The 25,112-nt window shown below is 42.6% G+C and overlaps 1 pseudogene; it reads left to right on the forward strand.

The window, feature by feature from the left end:
• The first annotated feature begins 15,833 nt into the window (after positions 1-15,833).
• LOC118631478 lies at positions 15,834-16,813 on the forward strand (annotated as a pseudogene).
• Positions 16,814-25,112: the final 8,299 nt, after the last annotated feature.

The following is a 25,112-nucleotide window of genomic DNA, read 5'->3' on the forward strand; positions in this document are numbered from 1 at the left end:
TCACATTGAAGCTAATAGATTCCCAATTAATACTTCCTATTGTAAATGAAAAAATTAATTAACTTAGAAAAGTTCACATGTACAGTAAATGGCAGAGCTGAACTGTACTCCAGGTTAGCTCTGTGTGCCCTCCACCATACCCCACAATGCCCAGCGTCTTCTTCTCCTGCCCCCCGTCATGGACAGTGATTTTCAGACATGCTGGTTTCCACTCAGGCCACAGATGCCTGTAGATTACAGATCCCACTGGGGAGACATTCCCATGGAGCTCTCCCATCCTCTGCACTTCGCTTTGTCATGCACCTACGTCGTTCTAATCTCTAAACACTGGTTTTCACAATCTAAACAGCTCAATGGAGTAAGGGCTGTGACTGTGTAGTCGAGACAGGAAAATAAATCTTGCTGATTTGGGATACAACTACAAGACAAATTTCCACAATAGCGCTTGGAGTAAATGACAAGGTCCTTTCTCACCAATGGCAGAATGCCACAATTTGACAATGGTTTCAACACGAGCAGCCTGCTGGGAGGCCGGTGTTGGTGATGCTTCTTGGGAAATCCTTTTAAAAGATGTGTCGTGCTTTCCCATTTGCCACTTTGTTTAGAAAGGGGAGAAAATGTCACACAGGAAAAATGAGATGGCTTTAGAAAACTTGAATAATGATAGCCATTGATAAGAGCATGAATGTAGTGTGGAAAAAAAAGTAACATTTCTTTCTCCCCTGGTAAAAATTTCAGAACACATCCATGTTCTTGGCCCTGGAGTACAGTCTGTCTTGGTAACTGGATCCTCACTTTGTGGCCTAATCAGTCAGTCAAGGAAAGGACACAAAGCAGAGTGGGGGGAACCCCCGCAAAGTTCCTCCAAACACACATTCTCTCTCACACACACACACACACACACACACGTGCACACATGCACACAACACAGAGCTTACCCAAATGCAGTGGGGGCGATGTATTGGCTTTGTAGACAGGGAAACTATAGATCTTGGCTCTGCCACTTTGTATTATGTGAACACTGAAAATTACTTAACCTCTCCAAACCTCATCTATAAAATGGGAGTAATTTCTACTGCTTCGGCTTGCTATGTAGATTCAATAAAATGACGTAGCTGGTGCCCCCTAAATATGGTGATTATTAATTACCCTCTCCAAAGAACTGCTCAGGTCAGGTCTCTCTCATAGGTCTTCAAGCATGGCATAACGGTGAAGATTTGGTTTCAGACAAATCTGGATTCAAATCCTGGCTTAGTCAACTCCTAGCTCTATGACTTAGGACAACGCAACATCAGTTGACTTCCGCAGCATAGAAATGACCACAAAATCTCCGTGGCATGCCATAAGAAGCATTGATTTTGTCTGAATATCTGTGGGTTGGCCGAAAGCTGGCTACTCCGCTGGCCCACTTGGGCAGCTCTTCTGAGTCCTAGCTCGCTGGCGCACGCACCTGCAGGTTGGTGGGGAAAGCTTTCCTGAGGTGGCTGTGTTCCACGTGTCTCCTATTCTACTCCTGGGATTAGCAAACCATGTTCCCCATCACCTGGGCATGTTTTCCTGGCAACAGTAATACCACTGGAGGGCAAACAAACACACACACAGATTTCTGAGGCTCAAGCTTGACACTGGCACACCATTACTTCTGCCACAGTCTAGTGGTCGAAGCCAATAGACGGAACAGACTCCACAATCCAATGAGACATCCGTGAGTGAGGCTGAGGCTAACCCTCTGGGAGCAGATCACCGAGAGAGTGACAGTGAAATGTGTGATTCTGAAAGAGCAAGGTCAGTATTAGGCCGTGTCAGAGACCTCAGGAAACTGAATGAGGAGCGGCTAAGGCGGCCCAGTGCAAAGCTCCTCTCTGGCCAGCGGACACTGTTCGAATAGCCAGCCCAACACTTACTATAGTAACTTTATTCCCTAAACGTCATACAAGCCATCTAGCACCTGCCTTTTACCTTCTAATCTTAGTCCTTGTTGAGTTGAGAAGTCTTCAGTCTGACTCCTTGGTTCACACTAAATTAATATGCAATACCTTGACCCTGCAGTTCAAGGTCCCTAGGACTTTCTCATCACTGAAGTAAAAGACCATTAACCTCACCAGCACACCCTCATTTTCCACCTCAATTCTGTTCACACAATTCTCCAATGTCCCCAATGAAAAATGCACTTAAAATATACCAAAGGGAGGCCCTTTTCCTATAACAAAATGTGTTACCATAAATCAAAAGAAAATAGACAAGATTGAAAGAATAAATCTAAAGATATACACCTGGGTAAGTAGTGTTTTGAAAAATAATTTTTTCTTGTCCCCCCTAAGGTCTATGGAGGAAAAAGTAGTCCACCCCAGGTCCTCAGACAGTATTGTTTCATTCAACAGTGTTTTGTTATGTGTTGATGGGATTCTGTAGAAACTTACCTCTTGTTTGTATCAATTAGCCTATGAGAAAATTGGTTTGGTTGTAGGTGGTTTCGGCATACATGGTTTCCACTGAAGTCACAGAACCTATTCACGATGTTAAGTGAGAACTTACTGGATTAGAGGAAAAGGCTCTCTATAGAAAGACTAGCTGTGAAACAGGTTTCAAAAGCCAAAAGCAGGCCCTGGCCAGTTTGGCTCAGCGGTTGGAGCATCAGCCTGCGGACCAGAGAGTCCCTGGTTCGGTTCCCGCTAGGGGCACGTACCAAAAAAAAAAAAGCCAAAAGCAGGAAACGTGCCTTCTCCACCAGTTCTGAGTGGCCCCACACAGTTTCTGTCAACTCTGAGCTCTGAGACCTTGCTCTAGAAATAGAGGAAATCAGACAAGTAGACTCCCCAGCTCTAAGTCTGTGTATGATTTTAACCTAAAACCAGAATGAGGAAGATCAGAAATCAAAGGTCACGACCACAGCAGAGCTCAAACAGATTCTCTAGGCTTAATTAAGTCCCTTTGTTGTTTATTTGTTTAGTTCCCGGTTGGTGTTTTTTTCCTATGGGGCAATTTATCTTCCCTATAACTTCAAAAAAAGTTTTGTTTTCATTTTCTAAATAAAACACTCTCAGGGTAAGGGGTGGGAGAGGTTTATGGGTTTGCAGGAGAATGGGACAACAAAGAGCTGTCCTAGGACAGCAGAGAGTCTCAGCAAACCCACGCTCCCGCCCACTTCCAAATGAGCCGTGCAGGGCAGTTACAGAACTTCCCAGGGGAGCCCAGGTTTCAGAACCACCCACAAATCAGCCCCAGCGCTGCCCTGGCCCGTCTCCTGCTGCTAGCTGGCCCGGAGTCCTCTGCGTCAGCTGAAGCCCCGTGTGGTCTGCATCGCACGGAGATGCCGAGCCAGGCTGTCACTCAGATGCTGCGAGGTTTCCTTGGCATGAGAAGCCCTGGGAGCTACTTCGCAACAAAGGCAAAACGAAGGCTCCGGCTGGGAGCTCCAGCAAATGCCAGATTTTCTGCGGCTAATTTTGAAACACATCTAAAAATCATTTTGTCTTCCAGTGAAGATACCTTAATAGTCCCCTCAAATTGCTTAGACATGTGGCTTTAGAAAAGTTTGACACTCTGGGGATTAGCCACCAAAAACAAAGTAACTGTATATTACCTAAAAGCTGCAGACAGTGTTCTTACAGGAAGGGAGTGCGCATTGACGGTGCAATTTATGTGCTCTGGGCTCAACATTTGATCCTCGCAGCTGGTCTCTAAGGAAGCACTTTTTTCTTCTTCTTTTTTTTAATTAGAGACTTTACCTTTTTTGTTGTTGTTTTCAACAATTTTAAGCCTGCAGAAAAATTGAGCACAAGGTTCAGAGAGTTTCTATTTGTCTCCCCTGCCCCGCCCTCATTTGTGACAATTGATGAGCCAATATTGATAGATTCTTCTTAACTGAAGTTCCTTGATTACATTAGCTAGCATTCACTCTCTGCGTTGTACACTCGATGGGTTTTGACAATAATGCATGATGACATGGGTCCACCGTGACAGCCTCCTACAGAATAGTTTCCCTGCCTTAAAAATCCTCCCAGAATGTGACTGGATTTGGAGATGGGGGCCTTTAAAGGGTGATTAAGTTAAAATAAAGCCCAGAGACGGGGCAGATCAGGGTGGGCCCTAATCCAAGCCGACTGGTGTCTTTATAAGAGGAAATCTGACACAAAGGGAGACAGTGGGGATGTGTGCACACAGAGGAAAGACTGTGTAAGGACACAGGGACAAGGGAGCCATCTGCGAGCCAAGGGGAGGGACTTCAGGAGAAACCAACCCTGCCAGTACCCTGACCTTGAACTTCCAGCCTCTGGGACTGTGAGAAGATGAATGTGTGTTTTTTAAGTCACCCAGTCTGGTGTCCTATTACGGCAGCCGTAGGACACTAATACACATAGTCCACACGTTGAAGTTGTGTGCGAGCTTTATAAATGAGGCCTCCAAATTGCCAAAGTCCCTCCTCTATATTAATGTCGACATCCCCCTCCATCTCAGAGATCCAGACTTCTAGTTGAATAGTCTTTCCCTGACACCACTGAGTTTCAAACTAATCCTCAGAATGTCAAGTTACACACAGTTGGGATACATTCTGAAATGCTGGTAAGTTGTAGATTTCAGGTCCCCTTCCAACTCCCAGCAGACAGCTTCTTAAATTTGGGCTTCCTCACTCAGTTGTCTGAGTGGAGGACATCACTGGTTTAAAAAATAAATTGGAATGGCACTAAAGATTTCATAAGTGATTTTTCAAAAAATGTCCAAGAGATTCAAGTCTGGAGGCAGGTAATAAAAATGCTTCCCAAGGCAGTTTTATTAATAATAGTCAAAAAAGGTAAACCACCCAAATGCTCATCAAAAGGGAGTCACTAACAAATGGTTGTTTAGCATTACAATTGACTAGTGCTCAGCAATGAACATTTACCGACATACACCAAAACATGCACATACCTCACACACAGCACGCTGGGGGAAGGACGCCAAACAGAAAAGAGTACTATTGTTTGAGTTCACTTATGGGGAGGCCTAAAAAAGCCAAAACTAATCTATAGTGACAGAAAGCAGATCAGTGGTTCCTGGGACAGGATTACAACGAGGAAATGACTCAAAATGGCATACTGGAGGATTTGGGGTGATGGAAATGTCCGTACATTGAACGTAGGTGTGCACATCTGTCAGAGCTCATTAACTGTTACACTTTCAGAGGGGTGGATTTATTCATGTAGATAAACCTCAAAGATTGATTTTATAAAAAGATAAAAATCGTCAACTAGTATGCCATCCATGCCTATTTACTCCATTATCCTATTCTTTTTAAAAAATGTTGTGACTTTGCATGCCTCAGTCACTATCGGAGCAGAAACTACTCATCTTGTAAATAACGGTAGGTCTTCATCTTACTGCCCAAACGTGTCTTCCTTCCAAGCTTTGCGGATATCTTTGTTCAGCTTCTTTTTACAAGTTTCCAGAGTTGCTACACTTCTGCCACAACCTTCTTTCTCGCTGATTTCTTTGTTCTTGTTTTTGGTTTTTTGGTTTTGTTTTGTTTCCAAGCCCCCAAAGCACCAAACTATGTCAACTATAATTCTTGCTTCAAGACACATGATCATCATTGGTCCATGTACAATCCTCTTGCACTCTACTTAATTTCTGAATAATATAATGACTACCCAAACTTACTGCCCAATCTAAGAACTAGAGCCTGGCCTCTGACTTACTCCTTCCCCCATGTTCTCCTTGCTCCCGTCCCTTTGCCTCTTCCTGAGATTAAACTCATCACATTGATCATTCTCTCCCTTTTGTCTTTCTTTTTAATATTTAGTCTGGCAAAGTGTCTAGTTTAACTTATGTTTGGCATTTCTGCAACAGGCATTATACTATGCTCTGTTTCTTGGATGTAATGTTAGCGTAACATAGAGTTGGTCCACTTTCACAGGTGCGTAGTAATCCATTATGCACATCTACACTATATGGACCATCCCTTGTCTTGGGCACTTAGGATGTTTCCAGGATTTTGCTATTGTAAATAGTTCAGCTCTAAATAATCTTGTACGCGATCCCTGGTGCACATGTATAGACTGTTCTTGAGCATATATACTTGGGCATAAGATTGTTGACTCATGGGGCATGATAAGGTCCGACTTTACAAGCTATGCCAAATTGGTTCTCAAAATGCTAAAGCTGTTAGAGGAAAAAAATAACTATGGCGGAAGATGAATGATAAAGTTTTAGAGAAATTAATTATACCCTTACGTTAGTACCTTCCTTTGTTAATATAAGATTAGCTATATGCCATGTCCTACCCGACTTTTTCATAAAATCATATTTGAAATATTTGAAAAGAATAAGCAAAATGTTTTCCCAGAAACATAAAAAACCACAATCATTGATAATTATACAGTGCGGATTAATAAAATTATTAGGTGATGATTATATTTCTCTTCAACATTTTTCTTAAATAAGACTTGTTTGGAGAAAAAGTAGAATATCTAATTATAAACAGACATACGAGTCTCTTTTTTGTTAACATTTGTGTAATAAAAGGGCATGTGCTGAACTAACTTGAAGATCTAAATGCACCATATTGCTAGAGCAGAGGTTCTTATCTTCCATTCATTCCTCCCAACCCCTTCCAGGTTGACAAGCCAAGTGTCGGGGAAAACAAGTGGTGGAAACTGTGCTTCAGGTCCTGCAATGTATAATCAGGTTTTTGTGAGAATTAAATTAGTTTATATATAATAAATGCTTACTAATTGTTAGGTATAATCATAGAATATAATGTGCTTTAGGAACACAAGTAGTGATTAATTCTGCCGGAGAAAGTCACTAAGGGAGTTCATAAATAGATCTGGGAATTCAACAAAAACACAAGCGAGGTAGTACACATTGAATACAGAAGTCTGGTGAAACATGAAGGTATAAACTTGGACAGGGCCTGTTTCTGACATTCTTTGTCAATGAGATTTAATGTAACTAAAGATTTGAAGGAATGTGTTTGTGCAAGTATGTGTGTGTAGAGTAGGTGAGGGAACGAATGAATTCGGGCAGTGAATTGCATGATGAAAAGTTGCCCTTCTTCACTCTAAGAAACGTGATGAGATTACAGATATACAGATAGCACATTGATCACTAAATTCTCATTCTCTCCATGTATTACAATAAAACATGAGTGTTATTTGCTTCAGGACTCCCCACTAGAGTGGGAAGCTATTTTTCCATCCCACTGATGTTGGGTTTGGCCATATAACTTGCGTTAGTTGATGGAATGCGGGCAGAAGTATGCCCGTTCCAAGCCAAGACCTTCAGAGGCATCACACACCCTCTGGTTTCTTGTGATTCAAGAGAAGAGTCTCAGGATGAAAAGACATGAAGCAGACCTGGACTTCACCAGAGCCTGGATCCAGAAGAGCCCAGCCGAATTCAGCCTAAATCTGCTAAAACAAAATCGATTTTCCAATCTGAGCATGAAAATAAATGACTCCGTTAAATCACTGAGATTTTTAAGATTGTTTTCAGCAAAACCTAGCTAATATATCAATGATCTTGTAATAGCTATTCATTCATGCAATTAATACATATTGAGCTTGTGCTGTGTGCCAGGTACTGTTCTAGGAACTAGAAATACATCAAAGAGCAAAACAAACAAAAATCTTAAATTCACCTTGGGGCAGCTGTCCAGGTGAGAAATGCTTAGGACCAATACTGAGGCTATGCTCTTGGGAATGAAGAGTGATAAATCTTACTTGACTGCATTGTGTTTTTGATGCAGTTTTAACAATTAATATGACGAAATGTGTCCAGTAACCACTTCATAAAATTTCACCTAAAGATGAGTGAAAAAGAGTCACTTAGCAGACATACTGGGGATGCCACTATAAGTATAAAATAAAGACTTCATTTGGCCTCAGAATTACCTGGGGTGTTTTAAATTACTACAGTTTGAACCATACCCCATAGATTCTAATTTAATGGTTTGAGAATCAAGCATCAGTTTTGTTCTGTTGCATTTTAATTTTTTCAGGCGATTCTAATGAGCCAGCAGATTTGAGACCCATGGTATTGGATTTCCCTGAATTGTAGACAACTTGCACTAGTGAGCCAGACATCAAATGCAGCAGATGTAACTGTGTCTATATATCATGACTTCACTCCTAAAACATGGAAGGACTGGGTTCAGAGATCACTAAGTCCCCAGGTCACAGCACCTACAGTCGATGAACTGTTCCAGCAACAGACACAAAATGAGCTGACATTTGCTCTTTTATTGTGACTACTTAAAATACTCCAGTCTAGGATTTCTGTCACTGCTCAAGGAGCTGAACTTTCAAATTCAGTGAATTTTACTTATTCATGATACAAGCTTATATGAATGGCATGTGATCATTTAGGGGAAAACGTATGTAAAGCTATGTCATTAAAAGCAAAGTGTTTCAACATGAAAGACCCAAAAATCTTTTAGTTGGGTCAAAATTTTACTAAATGTTATTAAAGTGATGTTATTGGCCTCCTTTTTGCCCAGTTTGGAGGGTTGGCTTCTTGGAAAGCAATTCAAGACAATTTCTCCCACGTGCCAGGAAATGAGCAATTTTATTTCAGTTCTCATTGTCAGAAATTATTTTTTTTCATTGACAGTTCCAGGCATCAGTGACTCTATAATATGGGTCAACTCAGAGGAGTAGGTGTTTCTTTTACATATTGTTTCCTCCTATATATCAGACAATTTAAGTAGTGGTGGAGTGGAGCTCACAGGGAAAAAAATATATTTTTATCTTCAAAATAAAAATCCTTCTCTCTATATCTTACAACCACCGTTGAATACATGTCAGCCTTGTAAATAACAAACCCATAAACTGGGAAGCGACCCATTGGCAAAAAGTGCATGGACAACGTAAGCCCACTGGCTCAGACCCGAGAAAATCTTCTTTATGTTGGAATTCTATTTAGCGAGCTTATTTCATTATACCTGTCTTTTGTCTACTTCCTGGACTGAAGAAGACATAGTCACAAAAATAAAGTTGAACTTCACCAACACACACTTTAATTTTCTACTGTCTTTATTCTACTTTTGACATCTGGTATATTCCAGGATAGCTCTGGTCATTGCTCCATAAGAATGACACAATATAGATGGAGAAGGTCCAGAAAAAAATAAATCAATGACCAAAAGATTTGGAAAGCTGCCATATGAAAACAGAGAGTCCAAAAACTCACAGGCTGAAGATGGATAAGGTTGAAATACATTAAACCATTACAGATGTGAACAAAATAACTATATATTGATTCAGCAGATCCCTAGTACCAATACTAGAGATTAAAGAATACCCACCTTGAATCACTAAAGAAGAAATTTCTATAATGAATTTCTTAGTGATTTCTGATATACAGAACAGTAATCCAGAAATTAAATTTTTATTTTCTCCATTTCACAAATAACAAACCTGAAGCTAAGATTTTTAGTGACTCATCCAAGTTTGCATAGCTAGGATATATGAATATAAATAACAACAATAATAATAATCCCAAATATATTTTAGGTTTTACTATGTGATGGCTACTGTGCTAGGCATTTTCATCCACCATCTTGCCCTTTTAATAGTTGCAAAACCTTCATACAGTGAGGAAACTTAAATTAAGTTACCTTGTAAATGTCTCAAAATTACACTATTTGAATTAGGTACAGTTATTATCTGCTCTATACAGTAAGGAAGCTTATACTCTTTAAGTCACCATGTAAATGTCTCAAGATTACACGACTGGTATGTAATGGAAGAAATTTTTTAAACCAGGCCATGTGATCCCAATATTCACACTGATCAGACCAACTAATTGCAAAATCCCTATGCCATTTTACTTCATTCTATGCATATGCGTGTAAGTATCCCACCAAAGATTTGATTATAGAAATACATGCTTAGTAAGAGGGAATCCTGAGATTAAAATTCAAGTCTTCTAAATCCAAGTCTATGGTGTTTCCTCTAAACTACAGTTACCTTTCTTTGGGCAAATAAAGGAGAGTTTTTGTATAGCAGGCAGTAAAAATCATTGTTAACTCAAAAAATAAAGAAAGAAGAAAGAAAGAAAGAAAGAAAGAAAGAAAGAAAGAAAGAAAGAAAGAAAGAAAGAAAGAAAGAAAGGAAGGAAGGAAGGAAGGAAGGAAGGAAGGAAGGAAGGAAGGAAGGAAGGAAGGAAGGAAGGAAGGAAGAAAGGCACTTCAGTTTAAAATATCAAGTCACTACAGGAAGACTTGAAATCTACTTATCTTTCACATACATTATCAAGAAAAGTTGGAACATTGGAGCACATCTATAACCTATGACAGTAATATCAAGAAAGATAACCATGCCCTCCCACACCCTACATCTTGTCAGAGATGGAATACTAAATTAAATAGCTCATGCGTCCAGCACACAAAGTAGTTCTCATAGCTCTGAGGAACAAAAAGTCAGAATTGCACCAAGCAGAATGGAAATATAGGTCAATATAGTTGACTCAGGCTCTAGATGGGATCTGGTTCCCAAATCATCATAGCCCAAGACCTCTGAAAATTACACAACCTTTTCTTTCCTTTATCTGTAAGGCTTCCTTGAGAAGAAATCCAGAATTCCTGGAGCCCAGTGTCCCATTGAGGGACTACGTTTTCTCAAGGCATATGCCTGTGCTTACACTGCAGTCTTGGACAATGGCTCCTCCTACTTCCTTCCTTCCCTCTGTTGATGGGTTAGCTCAGGGCCACTCTTCACCTCTCAATCTTCCCATGCTTCTTTCTATTCTTGTTTTCTTAGTAATTTTGATGGTCGACTAATTTCTCTTTTCTCATATCCAAAAGAACTTCGGAATTCAAAAGGGCATATGAACCCGAAAGATCCAATAAATACAACACTTTGAACAAGTTTCTTGCATCTGTGGCTCTTGAATTTAAGGCTGATGTTTGACAAGATTTCACAGGATACATTTACTGTCTGGAAGCATCCATTGTTTTTAGAGCAAAATATTGCCACTAACAAAAATATAAAAGAGTATCATTGAAACTGTATTTACTCAACAGAAACGCTAGAGAATACATGCCATGCGCTGAGCAAGACATTGTGGAAATATGAAGATGAGCAAGTTATGATCCCTTCATGAAAAAAAAAAATGTCTTGAGAGGAAAATAAGGCTCTTTAGTGCACTAGCCACTATAACGTGGAGTAGAAAGTGCCAACATGTGAGGCAATCAAACCTCGGTGTTGTGTTGATTAAATGAGGTAGTATATGCAAAATTAAATGCTATGGGAAGTCAAAGAATAACATGCACCACAAGATACAAAGACCATAACCCCAGTGGCAGTGGGAATGGCAAGAAGATTTCAGGAATCCATTTGAGACATAATTTCTAAAATTCATCCAAGATGAAAAAGGTTATAGTTTCCTGAAAAATTAAATTTTTCCTACCTCACTTCTCTCCTTACTCAACCACAGTCAGTCTGAAAGGCCCTGCTGTCTTCTAGAAATTGGCCTTCAATACAGGTAAGAATTCAATGGGAGATATCTAGGCAATCAGAAGGTGTAATGGGGGGAACATCATCCATTTATTAAGGTGATGTAGGGGTCTTCATATTTTGGTGGGAGGCCCAGAATTTGAAATGGCACCATGACTTGTAGCCTGCAACTTATGGAATATATTGGAAGGAAGGGTATGCAACACAACCCAAGCTCCAATATGCTCCATCCCTTCACCCCAGGATTGAGGGATATTTGGATCAATGTTCATTAAATACTATTCTATCCAGTACATGTTTTCCTTAGCTCAAGTCCTAATACCCAAAGATCTCAGAGACCTGGAGACACCCAGGAAGTGGGTTGCTGGCTGTAATGTAATGATATTAATGATGTCTAAACTACAGTAGGCCAAGAGGAATAAAGATCTGAATACAATACCAATTCTCCTCTCTGTCTCCTCTACCCTCTTCTAGCCACAAAATGTCCAGGCTTAAGACTTGAACCATCAGGTTATGTGTTTCTTTTCAATATGATTTTAACTGCTCTGCCTAAGAGAGAAGAAGGAAATACCGAAAGTAGCAGTGAGTGTTTCAATAGGAGTCCATCATCTGCTAGTCACTCCTCACATATATCTCACTTCTCCTTTGGTCCTTTCAACACTCCTGTGGGGTAGTTGTATTCATCTCATTCTATAGATAAAGACCTGAGGCTCAGAGAGAATAATGGACCTGATTAAGGTGATACTATAATGGGCAATATAGCATTCAAATCCCTGGATTCCAAACTTTACACTCCCTTTCTTGTATCTCGGGGCCTCCCTACTGAGATCACTATGATTCCAGTTGGTTGGGAAAGCAAACTGAGCAAGCAGGGAGTCAACTCCTCAAGGCAAAATAACTCAAGAAGCTAAATATTAAATATTCCTTCATGTAGTATCAGCCAGAGAAGACATAAAAGAGAGAAATACAGAAAAGCTTTGGGACAAGAAGTTTTAAAGAGTGTCAAAAAAGGTATAACTGATTCTTATTTTACTCCCCCTTTCTCCTATCCCAAAGACCTCGGTTCCTCTTCAGAAATATTTACAGAGAAAGCTCTCTTAGCTAAGGAAGTCACTGCAAGCTGGCTGTGTAATCCCATGCTCTCTCAAGGTGGTCATCATCAGGTCATTCTTTATAAAATAAGACAGCTCTCTGGATATGTTATAATAAGAGCCACCATGAATCAAGGGCTTGCTGCGGTCCAGGCACTGTGGGAGAGGTTTACGAGTTGGCTGGTTTTTCCAGGAGCACAGATGGCTTTGTGCCAACCTGTTAGTGGCCTCGCACCCTGACTGTGTGGTGGCTGGCCCTAGAAACACTGCCTCAGCCTGGCAGGTCAGATGGAAGAAAGCAAGCAACCCCGTCTCCAGCCTCACCTATACCTCACCCACCAAGTCCTCTCACCAGCCAAAGACACCCTACCCTCTGCAACTTCAGGGTAGAGTCCTAAGTCAACGGGCCAATGTACCAGCCCAGAAACCCAGAGGTCCACTTTCATCATGAGAAGGACAAAGCACAGCTCCAAATTGAGGGGTGGGCTCTAAAATGCTTGACAAATGTCCTCGAAAACTGACAAGGTCATAGGAAACAAAGACCGAGAAACTGTCCCAGACCAGAGGACACCAAAGGGACATGATGACTACATGTAATGTCCTATCCTGGAGGAGATTCCAGAAAAGAAAATAAAAGAAAAAGACATTGCTGGAAAAGCTGGTAAAATCTGAATAAAATCTGGGTTTAGTTTACAGTAATGTTCCAACGCTAATTCCTTAGTTTTGACAAATATACCAGGGTAATATAAGATGTTAACAATCGGGATAACTGGGAGAGAGCATCTGAACACTCTCCAGACCATCTTTCCTTTTTTTGTAAATCTAAAAGTGTTCCAGAATTAAAAGTCTGTTTCAACAGACGATTTTAAAAGGCAGTGCGAACACATATTCGACATCTGCTACTTGCAGGCACCATGCGAGGCACCAGACATACAGCAGTGAATAGGAGAGCTTTGTCCCTGCCAACCTGAGGCAGAATCCCGTAGGGAAGAACTACAGCTCAGGCAACCCTACAACCCCAGCCCTTCAGGTCAACCAGCCTTTAATATGGAAGTAAATATGCAAGCCCCGTACCTTACTGACTGTAAGAAATTCAGCTCCCTGACAAATATTTCTGAAAATCCCTTGGGGGGGATGGGGACCTGGCAGTCATCATCTCTTGTCTGTCGTTCCAAATTCCAGATGACCCAAGGCTACTCCTTGATGGTCTTTGGTGTTGTGGTACCTGCTCCTTCTGGCTGTTGCCCCATCCTGCACCACTCTGCAGGGACACAGGCCATCTCATCTTTCCTGATGGCATGGGGATAAACGACGTGGAGGACAGCACAAACCCTAACGTAGGCTGACAATATCACTGAGCTTAGACTACCTGACTAGACCATGGGCGTCTCTCTCTTAGGTTGAACGATCTGCTTCCTAGGGCATAACCCACAGCTTGCTGCTGGATTCTTTCTGCCTGTACCGAGCTCCTTAAGAAAGGGAACATCTAACAAATCTCTGTCTTCCTGCCTCTGCCGACAAGAGACAGGGGAGAGAGGAGAAAAAGTAAAAATTGCTATAGTTGATTACACAGAGGGATTTTAACACCCTCCATTGGCATCCAGGTTATCTCTGGGCCTTCTCGTGGAAAGCAAGGGGTCCCTTAAGCTATTTTCCCAAATAATGGAGTGATCCTCTCTCCAAGAATATTTTTTTTCCTCTGCATCAGTCTTAAAATTCAGGCAAGAGCATAATGATGTTTGGATTGGTTGATTTTTGTCTTTCAAATTAGCACCCTCTGGTCTCCACTATTAACTTCACTATCTCAGAGGTAATTAACAGTAGTTACTCACTTCATGGAATTTTAGAAAATGACTTCATGAACATTGTTTCAAATACTCACGTGAACCACATGAAGCAGGTATTGTTATCACTCCCATTTTACAGAAAAGACCAACCCTGGAGTAGGTGACCGCTAAGGTAATGCAGCTGCTGAGGGGCACACGTGGGATGACTCGGGAATTTGGGATTATGAAGGCAACGTTGATTTCATTGCATGCATGCTTATTAGTCACACACGCCCACATCGAAACCTGGAAATCTGAGAGCTGGAGTACATGGCAGAGACGGGCTGCCTCTCTCAGCTGCTTCCTAGAGATGTAACAAGACACTTCTCCATGGTGTCCCAGGTCACACCACTTCCTGAGCTTCCCCGCGAAGGACGCTCCCCGGGACTGTGTGCTCGTATTTACAGGAGCAGTAAGCAGTATCTGGATGGCACCTTATATCCAGCTACCATGCAAGTTAACCTCTCAGGAAATCTTCACAACCTCTTTCCAGCTGGTTATTGTTCAATAGACAACAAAAAATATTTACTAGCCCTCTTGTGACAGGGTTTGAAGACAGTAAGGTGGCTGGGTCTCAATTCCTGTTAACTCTCTGAAAAAGTCTTTGAAGGATGAAGAAGAGTTTACCATGAAGAGGAGGACATTTTAGGAAGAAGGAAGATGAAGTGCAAATGCCCAGGGGTCAGCCTAACCCAGGTAATGCAACATAAGTGATGATCATAATAATAACAAAGCATCAGCAGTAACAACAGTTGATTATTGTAGATCCTGTGATTCACTGCCGAATACACATCACTTCATCGAGTCCCCACAGACACTGCTTGGCTAATTATTGTTGTTATTATTGCCATTTTATAAATGTGAAACTGTGTCTCAGAGAACTTGGAATTTGCTCATCAGAGAGCTAGAGAATGGCTGGGCCAAGATTTAAGCCCAAGTCTGTATGACCTCAGATCCCCATCTTTCTTCATTATGCAGAGGGCCTCTCGTGCTTGAATTGTGCCAGGCAAGGGAAATCATGGTGAATAAGACCCCACCTTGGCCTTCAAAGACCTACACTCCAGACATCCAGAGAGAATTCCTTTAACACGTACCAAAGATGTTTTATTTCCTGCATAGAAACCCGAGAAGAGAACAGAACAACCAATCCTGGCTTTTTCCTTGCCCATGTTCAAAAGACTGCTCCTTGTGTTTGTCGACGGTATCAGCACACACACTCGATTCACTGGGAATGTAGGTGGAGGCCACCAGCCCCTCTCTCGCTCTCGCCTTCCTGCTCTTCCCACAGCGCCAGCCCAAGCCAGTTTCCCTTCATCACTCGTGAACATTGAGTGGCCCCCGTTGTGTCTCCCGAGCTCCACTGAGAAGCCAAGGCTCGCCAACCGAGCAGTGGCACCAGCGGCCATGGTGACTCTGGTGACTTATCCCTGGGGCTCGCTCCAGGCGTAGCCAACGAGTCCTGGGCTGGTGCAGGAGCCACGATGTCTTAAGCTGCGCAGACAATTGGGACTCGACCATGAAGCAAAACACGGGAACTCAATTTATATGAATTACAACCAACACTTCAGGAGGCAACAACGGATGGCTGGGAAACTGTGATTTCACCTCGAAGTCGCCACGGTGAATTCATGTGCCCAGTTTGTGTGGGTGTGTTGAAGGACACCATGGCTACAAAGGAGTGTTTACATTGTTTTTGTGCGGACTGTATGATCACAGCCCTCAGAAGTGACAGTGAAGAATGTCCCACCTGTCAGAAAAAACTCCTTTTCAAAAGATCACCCCAAACTTGGAGGCACTCATCAGCGAAGTTTCTCCAAGTCATGATGAGTATGAATCTCATCGAGGGAGAGTATTAGCGGGATCAGCAAGCCCAATAGGCAGCAAGCTCTTAGTCACCACACGAGGAAGGACTGAAGATACGGGCCATGATGTGATGACAGCGAGGCAAGAAAGGACAGACTGAAGATGGAGGGGGCCGCCATCAACAACAGCGACTGTTCGCACCGTGGTAACGCATCTGCACACAGCAATCAGGAAGCAGGGCCTGGTAACACACAGACCAAAATCTCCGATGATTCTGGGCTTGAGCCTGACGATAACAATGCAACTGATCCAGCGATGGATGGAGCGAGTGAACCCAAGTTAGTGTTCAGGCCTCCTCCCACACGAGGAAAAACACGTCAAGGCACGGGCAAGATCCAGAAAGACTGCAGGTAATGCCACTGTGGATCACTTGTCCAGGGATCTGGCTGAGAGGTTGGCTTTGGAAGAACTTGGAAGCGAAGTAGAATCACACCAGATGAAACCTGATGCAGCCAGTGAGAAGCAGTGCACCATTTACATGGATGGCAGCAGCCAGTGGGCGGTTCACTATATATATTTTTTTTTTTTTTTTGAGTTGGTCAATGAGAAATACTGGAGAGTGAACAAACTCCTGGGACATTATTATGCACCCCACTAAGAAGCACAGATGAACTCACTAATTCTTTTTTTTGTTATTTTATTTTTATTACAGATGTTTCTCCTTTTACCACATTGATAACCTCCTCCCCTTCCCTCCCTGCCCTGTTCCCAGCTTTGTTGTCCATGTCCATTGTTCATGCATACATGCATATAAGTTCTGTGATTTGTCTCTCCCCCCACCCCCTCTTCTGGGGATTGTCAGTCTGTACCCCACTTCCACGTCTCTGGGACTACCCTGTTCTTCAGACTGTTATGTTCATTATATTCCACAAATAAGTGAGATCATATGATACTTGTCTTTCTCTGTTTGGCTTGTTTTGCTTAGGATAATACTTCCCAGGTCCCTCCATGTCGTCTCAAAGGATAAGAGATCTTTCTTTCTTACAGCTGCATAGTACTCCATTGTGTATATGTACCACTACTTTTTTATCCATTCGTCTACTGATGGACACTTAGGTTGTTTCCAGATCTTAGCTATTGTAAATAGTGCTGCTATGAACATGGGGGTACATATATTCTTTCTGATTGGTATTTCAGGCTTCTTAGGTTATATTCCTATAGAGCTCACCAATTCTGAGAATGAACGTTTGCATAGCCTATTTCTTTATTGTTAAAAGTTTATCATCGTTACTTTCATGGACAGAATCCTGGATAGATTGTTCTGTTTTCTTCCTGAGCCGGACTTGTTTACACTAGTAGAATCTTTTCCCCCTTAATTTAAGATTTCCCTTTTGGAAGGGACTGCAATTATTCAGTACTTTTCCTTTCCTTGTAAAAATATATCTAAGTTGTATGTCTTCACAAAATATGTTTCCCTGCGGAGCACCCTTTGTCCGAGGAAGTTTCTTGCTAGTTCTGTATTCTTAAGATACAGTTGGCCATCCTCTCCTTCCCCTCAAAAGTGTTTGCCTTACAAAACGTTCAATAATATGTATTTCGACTTTTTTCCTGGAGTCTTGTGTATTTATAGTTTTCTATGTAAGTTATGGTATCTTCATGAAGACCAAGGCTCAAATTTACTGTGCTTAAAAAGCAGTTCTCATGGGATTATTACCTTCATGGTATTTTCTTCCATAACATCTCATTAAAAAAAAAAAAAAGTTCTTTATGAACTTAGTGTCCATTGTCATGCAGTATTTTTTTTTTCTGTGTTTCCCCTCTAATTTTGGAATTTCTGATCCTGGGAAAGAGAGTGAAACAAAATCTCCAGTTCTCTGAGAACTTGGTTCATTTACAGGTTTCACTGAACAAGTATTATATTGTTCTTGTGTAGTCTTCAAGTGCATATTTATAGAGCTCTTGTTTTGTATTAGTTCTCCTGTCACCAGTCACTTCAGTGCCTTTATTGTGTGTGTTTGATGTCTTTTCCTATTAAAATACTATAGATGGGGGGTGGGGGCAAGTGGGAAGAGAGGGACAGCATTTCCTGTAGTGTGAGGCTGCCAACGGTGACACTTTAAACATGACCCATGGTTACATTTAGCTTCAACGTGTGGTGAGGTGGAGAGACCTCTAGGCGAGCACACGGGGCTTTGAGGCTTCCCCTTTTCACACACAAGTTCCTCCGACTCAAGAGATCAGGTTTGGATAACAAAAGTCCCAAGACTCAAAGTGTTGCGACCTGGAACCCAGTGGGGAAATCCAAGAGACAGCCACACTTCTCCATGATATTCGTGCACAATAATGACCAGATGTGGGCAATACACCTCCTTACCTAAAACAATGAAAGGCGGGAAGGGCTGAAGTAGTTGAAACATTTCTCTGCATGTCCTCATTGATCCCACAGATCTCCAGTGAGGGCCCAGTGTTTCCCAGGCCCCGGTCTAGGTCGGGGGTATAACAATAAGCATCGTGGACAAAGTTCTTGCTCTTGTCAATGTTGCCCTCTCGTCCGGGAAACAAATTGACAATTAGGAGATGAACATGCTGACATGTAACATAAGGGGCATAAGGAGAGACGGGGTTGCCTTGCAGATGGGGTGGTCAGAGAAGGCCCCATGGAGGAGGTGACAGCGTCTGGCCATGCACACCTGGATGAAGAGCCTCCAGGCAAAAGGCAAAGCCGGGGGAGGGGCTGAGGCTGGAGTCTCGGGAGGAGCGAGGAGGCCAGTGTGTCCGGAGCTCACTGATGTAGGGAGAGAAAGAAGTCAGAGGCTAAGGGCCAGGCCCGGGGAGTAGACAATGCCTGACTCTTCCTGAAACCACTCCCTGAGGGCACGACCTTCACCTCTGCTCTCTGCACCCTGTGGGCAAAGAGACAGAGCAGGGAACTAAACAAACACACGTGGGTAATCAGAATACAGACAACCTGGATATTCAGTTATATCAGTTGTAAATTTGAAGAAAATTGGTACATATATTTTAAGGCTATTTCAGTAGAACTTAAAATGTGACGTTTTTGCTGTTTGGATCTGTGATATCATTCAGAATTGAAGAGAACACAAAGTCTCTCCAGAGTCAAGAGGAAATCTGATACTACACCTTATTAAAAGCCATCCCTTATGTCTAAACTAAACTCTGCCTGCTGTCATTTAGGACAATTTCTTCTTATGCCCTGACAGTAGGTAATAAAACACTGGACTGTGCAAAATACCATCTAAAGAACTGCAAGTCCAAGAGAAATTCTGCCAGGTCACATAAGAACAGAGCAGTCCCTTCCCAGTATACACCCCCAGATTCTCCCAAAGACACATGCACGCACACACACACACACACACACACACACATACACACACAAAACACATACGTGCATATACCAACAACGACTATGAATGTCAAGCTGTCAGGCTGGGTGCCTGGTGCCTATCACACAGCTCATTTTTAGTGCCCCACACAGCTATCCACAAAGTGGGAGTGCCCTTGCCCCCCCCCGCCCCCCCCCCACTAATTCTGGGACAGCACCAGCGGCCCCTACTCCGGTCAACCACCCAGTTGCTCCAGGGGACCTGATCCTCACAAACCCTGGAACGCAATAATTTCCCACCCTTTTCATCTCATGGCACACACGCTAATTACTAAAATTCTGAGGCACACCAAAAATTATTTATTTTTTTTGCCCTGGCCGGTTTGGCTCAGCGGTTAGAGTGTCGGCCTGCGGTCCAGAGAGACCCGGGTTCGGTTCCCGCTAAGGGCACGTACCTCAGTTGCAGTTTGTCCCCGGCCCTGGTTGGTCGTGCGGGTGGCAGCCACTCGATGTGTCCCTTCACGTCGATGTTTCTCTCTCTCTCTCTCTGTTCCTCTCTCTCCCTCCCACTCTATCTGTACAAAAAATGGAAAAATATCCTAGGGTGAGGATAAAAAAACAAAAACAAAAACAAAATTATTTATTTTTGCTAATCTGACCCAAAAAAAAGTATGCTTTTGATTTATTCACGCTGCATGTGTTGGTTGTCATCATTTTTTAATTTAACAATCTAAGGGAAAAGAGGTCAGTGCCCCCGACTAAATAGCCAGGTATTGCGTGTTTTAACAATCCTTGAGGGGCGCCGGGTGAAAATCGCTGCTGGAAGGGAATCAGTCTCCAGATACATGGTCTGTCCGTGAGCTAAGTGTTGCCCAGTATTATCCAGTTCAACTGGTGCAGGTTTAAAGCATTCAAGCATTTCTCCCAGGTCACCACCAGTTTTCCCATAGTGCCCCAATAACTAAAAATTCTCTTCTAAATCTAACACTTGGAGACTTTCTCTTTTCTTACTAGTTTTCTTCCTTTTCACAACCATGTGTGCTGATTACCTTTACCTGGACCTCCAGATCCGTTCTCAACATTTTTCTGCCCTACTCAGGCCTAAGAGACCAACATTTTGGGGGGAGCTGTGTCCCCCAGGCTCCCCATCCTCTGGCTTTCTGGTGGGTGTGGCTGACAGGGGCACCCGCAGGAGGAGAGAAATCAGAGTGTTTCTTCCCGGTCCCCATCCTGCCTCAACACTGCAGCTCTGGCTTAGCGTCCCCTTCTCCGTGTTCTCAGTAGCTTTGTCACTGTTTCCTCCCTGTTTTCTTTCAGCTCTAGAGGTGGTAACATCTTCCCGTTGACGCTAGTCTCCGGGGACAACAACATTCTTTGTTGATTGCCTTAACCCTGACCACAGTGCTGGAGGTAGTACCTTTATTTAGATCTCTTCCAGCCTGGCTGGTGTAGCTCAGTGGTTGAGCATCGACCCAGGCACCAAGAGGTCAATGGTTCGTTTCCCGGTCAGGGCACATGCCCAGGTTGTGGGCCTGATCCCCAGTGGGGGGCATGACAGAGGCAACCAATCAATGTTCTCTCTTGTCAATGTTTCTATCTCTCTCTCCCTCTCCCTTCCTCTTTCTCTAAAAATCAATAAAGAAAAAAATCAATCAATAAATAAATCTCTTCTGATAAATTATCTGTATGGAATTCTGTTTCTTTCCAGATCCCTACTAGTACATTAGACCCAGTAAGTGTTCACTTTTCCCTTTGGGCACAAGTCCAGCTCTATTTGCCTCACTTCCAAACAGTTCTCATCAGATGTGTAGGCACTAAGACAATGTCCTTGAAGCTCTGTCTACATTATTTCTTTCCCTCGGTCTTGATACATTGCTTCATCCTGAGTTTCTCTGAAAATATTTAATCAAATAATCTTTATTGAGGACTTAAGAATATTAGACTGTGTAAATATAATCTTGTGAATCAGACACAGTCCCTGCTTTCAAGGAACTTGCTGTCCAGTGAAGAAGAAAAAATGAATAAACCAGAAAAATGTTAATAAGAAAAAGATGAAAGAGAGGAAGACAATGTGACTCGATATGAGGAACAACTATTTAATCTTGGGGAATGAAGTGATGTCCAATGTGAGATTTGGAGAAGAAGAAAGTGTGAAGTGAACATAGCCACTACTCAGAACATGCCACGGAGAACTGAGAGTGTTGAGTGGGGCTGAAGCAAAGGCTGCAAGAGAGAGTACGAGATGAAGCTGTGAAGAAAAGATGGGGCAGATCATGAAGCAAGCCTTGTTAAGGAGTTTGGACTTTATCCAATAATCAATGTGGAATCACTGAAGGGTGTTAAGCCAAGAAATACCATAATTAGATATGTGTTTATGGAATTCCAAGACAACTGCAGAGTGGAGAATGGGTTGAAGGGACCAAGACTACTCCAGGCATAAAATGATGGTGACCTGTTTCAGTTTCGGTGGAGACTGGAAGGGATGAGTGAAATTATTAAAATGTTTAGATGTTGGGGTTCATAGGACTTGGTGATTATTAGGACATAGAAGATAAGGAAGATGGAGAAATCGATAGTTTACACCCAAATCTGTGGCTTAAGCAAAAGTATGCTGGTACCATTCACAAATATAGAAAATGCAGGAGGAGGAAAGATCAAGGGTAAATATTCCTTAGTAGCTCAATTTAGTTTGAGGTTCTAGTTGGACTTCCCGCAGAAACGTGTCCACTGTAGGTGAGTGTAAGGGTCTGATGCTAAGCAGAGAATCTGGACTGAGTCATTCATCTTAGTAGGCTGTTAATGAGATCTCCTCATCTCCTATGGCCTTTCTTTGCTTTGAATATATTTCCAGGGTTTACCCCAACCTTCCTCTTACCTTCACCTTATTCAGGGTCTTCATTGCTTTCTTGACACATAGTTTTCTTTTAAAATGCCCACACTCATCTTCCAGAACGTGTACAATTTAATTTCTGTATAATGCCCACTCTTGGCAGGATTTCTTCTCTCCTCATCTAGCCCCAACCTCCACCTTCAGGCTGGCGCTCCTTCCAAGTTCAAGAAGTGGCCATTTCCTTCATATACATGTAATTCAAGTTCATTCCCTGACTCTTGCCAATGTAATGACCTCCAGGTCCCCTTTGACATTTAAGTAGGGAGCATTTCCAGTAAACTGTGGCCATATGAGTGAAAGACAAAAACTCCCATCTGCAGGTGACATTAATCATTCATTTGGGAAGTCAGCAGCTTCTGTTCCAAGAGTAAAACATTATAAAAAGGAGCAGCATCTTCTGCTAACAGCAGCTGTACCTAAGCTTCCAAATACCGTCTCCCCTTTTCCCATCAAGCTTAGCCCCCAGAGGCCCCGGATAAATCTAAATCAAGCTTTCTTCAGCCAAAGCCAAATCTCTGCCAAGAGGTGACAAACTTATTCACTGGCCAAAGCTAAGTCTTCAGCTCTGCTTTCCTCATCAACTACAACTGCAACACAGCTGAGCCCTTGATCGCTCCCCAATGGAGGAACCAGAGAAGGTGCACACAGGACTCCTTGGGAGCTGGAGACCGGTGCCCTCCCACCCTTGTTGGCCAATTCAACATACATCTATTGAGCACCTGTTATGTCCCAGGCTCTGTGAACAGCCCTTCACACACACAAGTCATATATAAAGTCACCATCGCTGCACTTGAAGAGATTACTATTTAGAAGGTGAGCTATAGAATAACTAATGATAACATGTTATGATAAATAGCATCTTTTATGTTTTTTATCTTTATTGTTGAAAGTATCACAGATGTTTGCCCCCCACCCTCCAATAAATAGCATCTTTTAAATGCCAGGGGGAACACAGATGATGAAGCAATCAATCCTCCCTAGGTTGACGAGGAGGTGAGGTAGGGAGAGTTGGGGAAAAGTAAAAGAAGGAATGAAATTAATAAAATGGCAAAAAAATAAAGAAAAGTAATGCACTGAGGCTGGGGCGGCATTCATAGGGGCTTCATTTGCCCTAGTGAGGAGTATGGTCTATGAGAACTAAGGGGCCCTTGTCACTGGCATCCTCAGTTTGCAGTTCCTGGACTGTGGACTAGTGCCACTCAGAGTGCGGTCCACAGGCCACAGCCACAGACGACAATTGACCAAGAAGAACACGAGAATTGAGAGTGAGTCTTTGCACACTTGACGTGACCCCCAAGCATGTGCGCAGTTGGCTCATATCAGGGTATTGACGAGGTCAGTGTGGCCACACTGGTGGGAAGTTCAAGCTGGAAACTAGTTTTGATCTGTGACAGAGTGAAATTTTGAAAAATAAATAACACTTGTTCTTCACCATAGATAATTCAATGAGCACTGTTTCAGAAGGTTTTCCATTGGATTTTAAAGTGTCCTTGGGTGTTTTGTGTTTGTTTGTTTGGTTGGCTGGTTGGCTGGTTGGTTGGTTGAGCAGAGAGCTCATAAATTTTATCAGATTCTCACAGGAATTCCCAACCACAAGGTTAAGAGCACTTGTGTTAGAGATGATCAGGAGGGGGACTGTATGGTTTGTTCTGTATGTTGGGAAGACCCCTCCTAGACAGCAGGAGTCTCATCCAGCTCCTACATGGCACTGCTACCCAAATCACACCTCATGATAACTGCAACAGGGACTCCTCCTCTTTAGCACAGTTTGAAGGTGTTCTTCTCTGGAAAAACAGAAAGATCGCTTGGGAAATATTGAACCCAAACAAGAAATTCAATTCAACAACATTTATGGAGCCTCTAATATGAAGGGTGTTGTTCTAGGTGAGTAGGATCCTTCAGAGAACATGGACCTACCTCCATGGGAATGCATTCTATTGGGGGCTACATATTCCAATTTCAGTGTTACTTAAAGGTAGTCTTGGTTTAAGTTTTTCCATACAAGGGTCACATGTACAATTAGTGATCCCAAGAAACACCATGAGGGGGTGCAGAAAAGTGAAATATGGAGAGGAAAACAAACCGAAAAAGAGGGCATTAGGCCAGTTTTCACTGTGGGTAACTTGAGCTTAATCCTCCCGGGGACTCTGGAAATCGATATAGACCACCATCTCAGAATTATTCCAAGTAAGGACGAAGGAAATGGCTATTTACATGCCAGCATTCATCAGCCATTTGACAAGGCTGCCTAGCAGACAGGGAGTTGGAGCTCCGGCCTCCAGAAACAACCCCCAGGCAATTGGAAGTTGAGCAGTCCCTCACTATGAGGGTAAATTCAAGAGATGTGGGTGGGCAGGAACGGTATTTGTTATTGGGCCCTAAATCTTTTAATGAATGCCCAGTCCATTCATTGGTTCACTTATTCATTCATCTATTTGTTTTATCATTCATTTAATGAGTGCCTACTGGCTGTCAGGCAACAGAATCAGTCTTTATGTAAACAAAGAAGTGTAAGTGAGAGTGACCTCAGAGATAACTTAACCCCAAATTGGGTGTGCATGTAAATTGCCTGAGGAGCTCATTTGAAAATGCAGATCATTGGGCCCGACCTATAGAGGTTTTAATGTGTTAAACATGGAGTGGGCCCCAGAAATGTATATTTTTACCAATCATCCCACACTTGGGACTACACTGGGAAACCAGATTTCATTCAGTCTTTCAATT

This window comes from Molossus molossus, unplaced genomic scaffold (assembly GCF_014108415.1).
Source record: "Molossus molossus isolate mMolMol1 unplaced genomic scaffold, mMolMol1.p scaffold_m16_p_16, whole genome shotgun sequence".
NCBI lineage: Eukaryota > Metazoa > Chordata > Mammalia > Chiroptera > Molossidae > Molossus > Molossus molossus.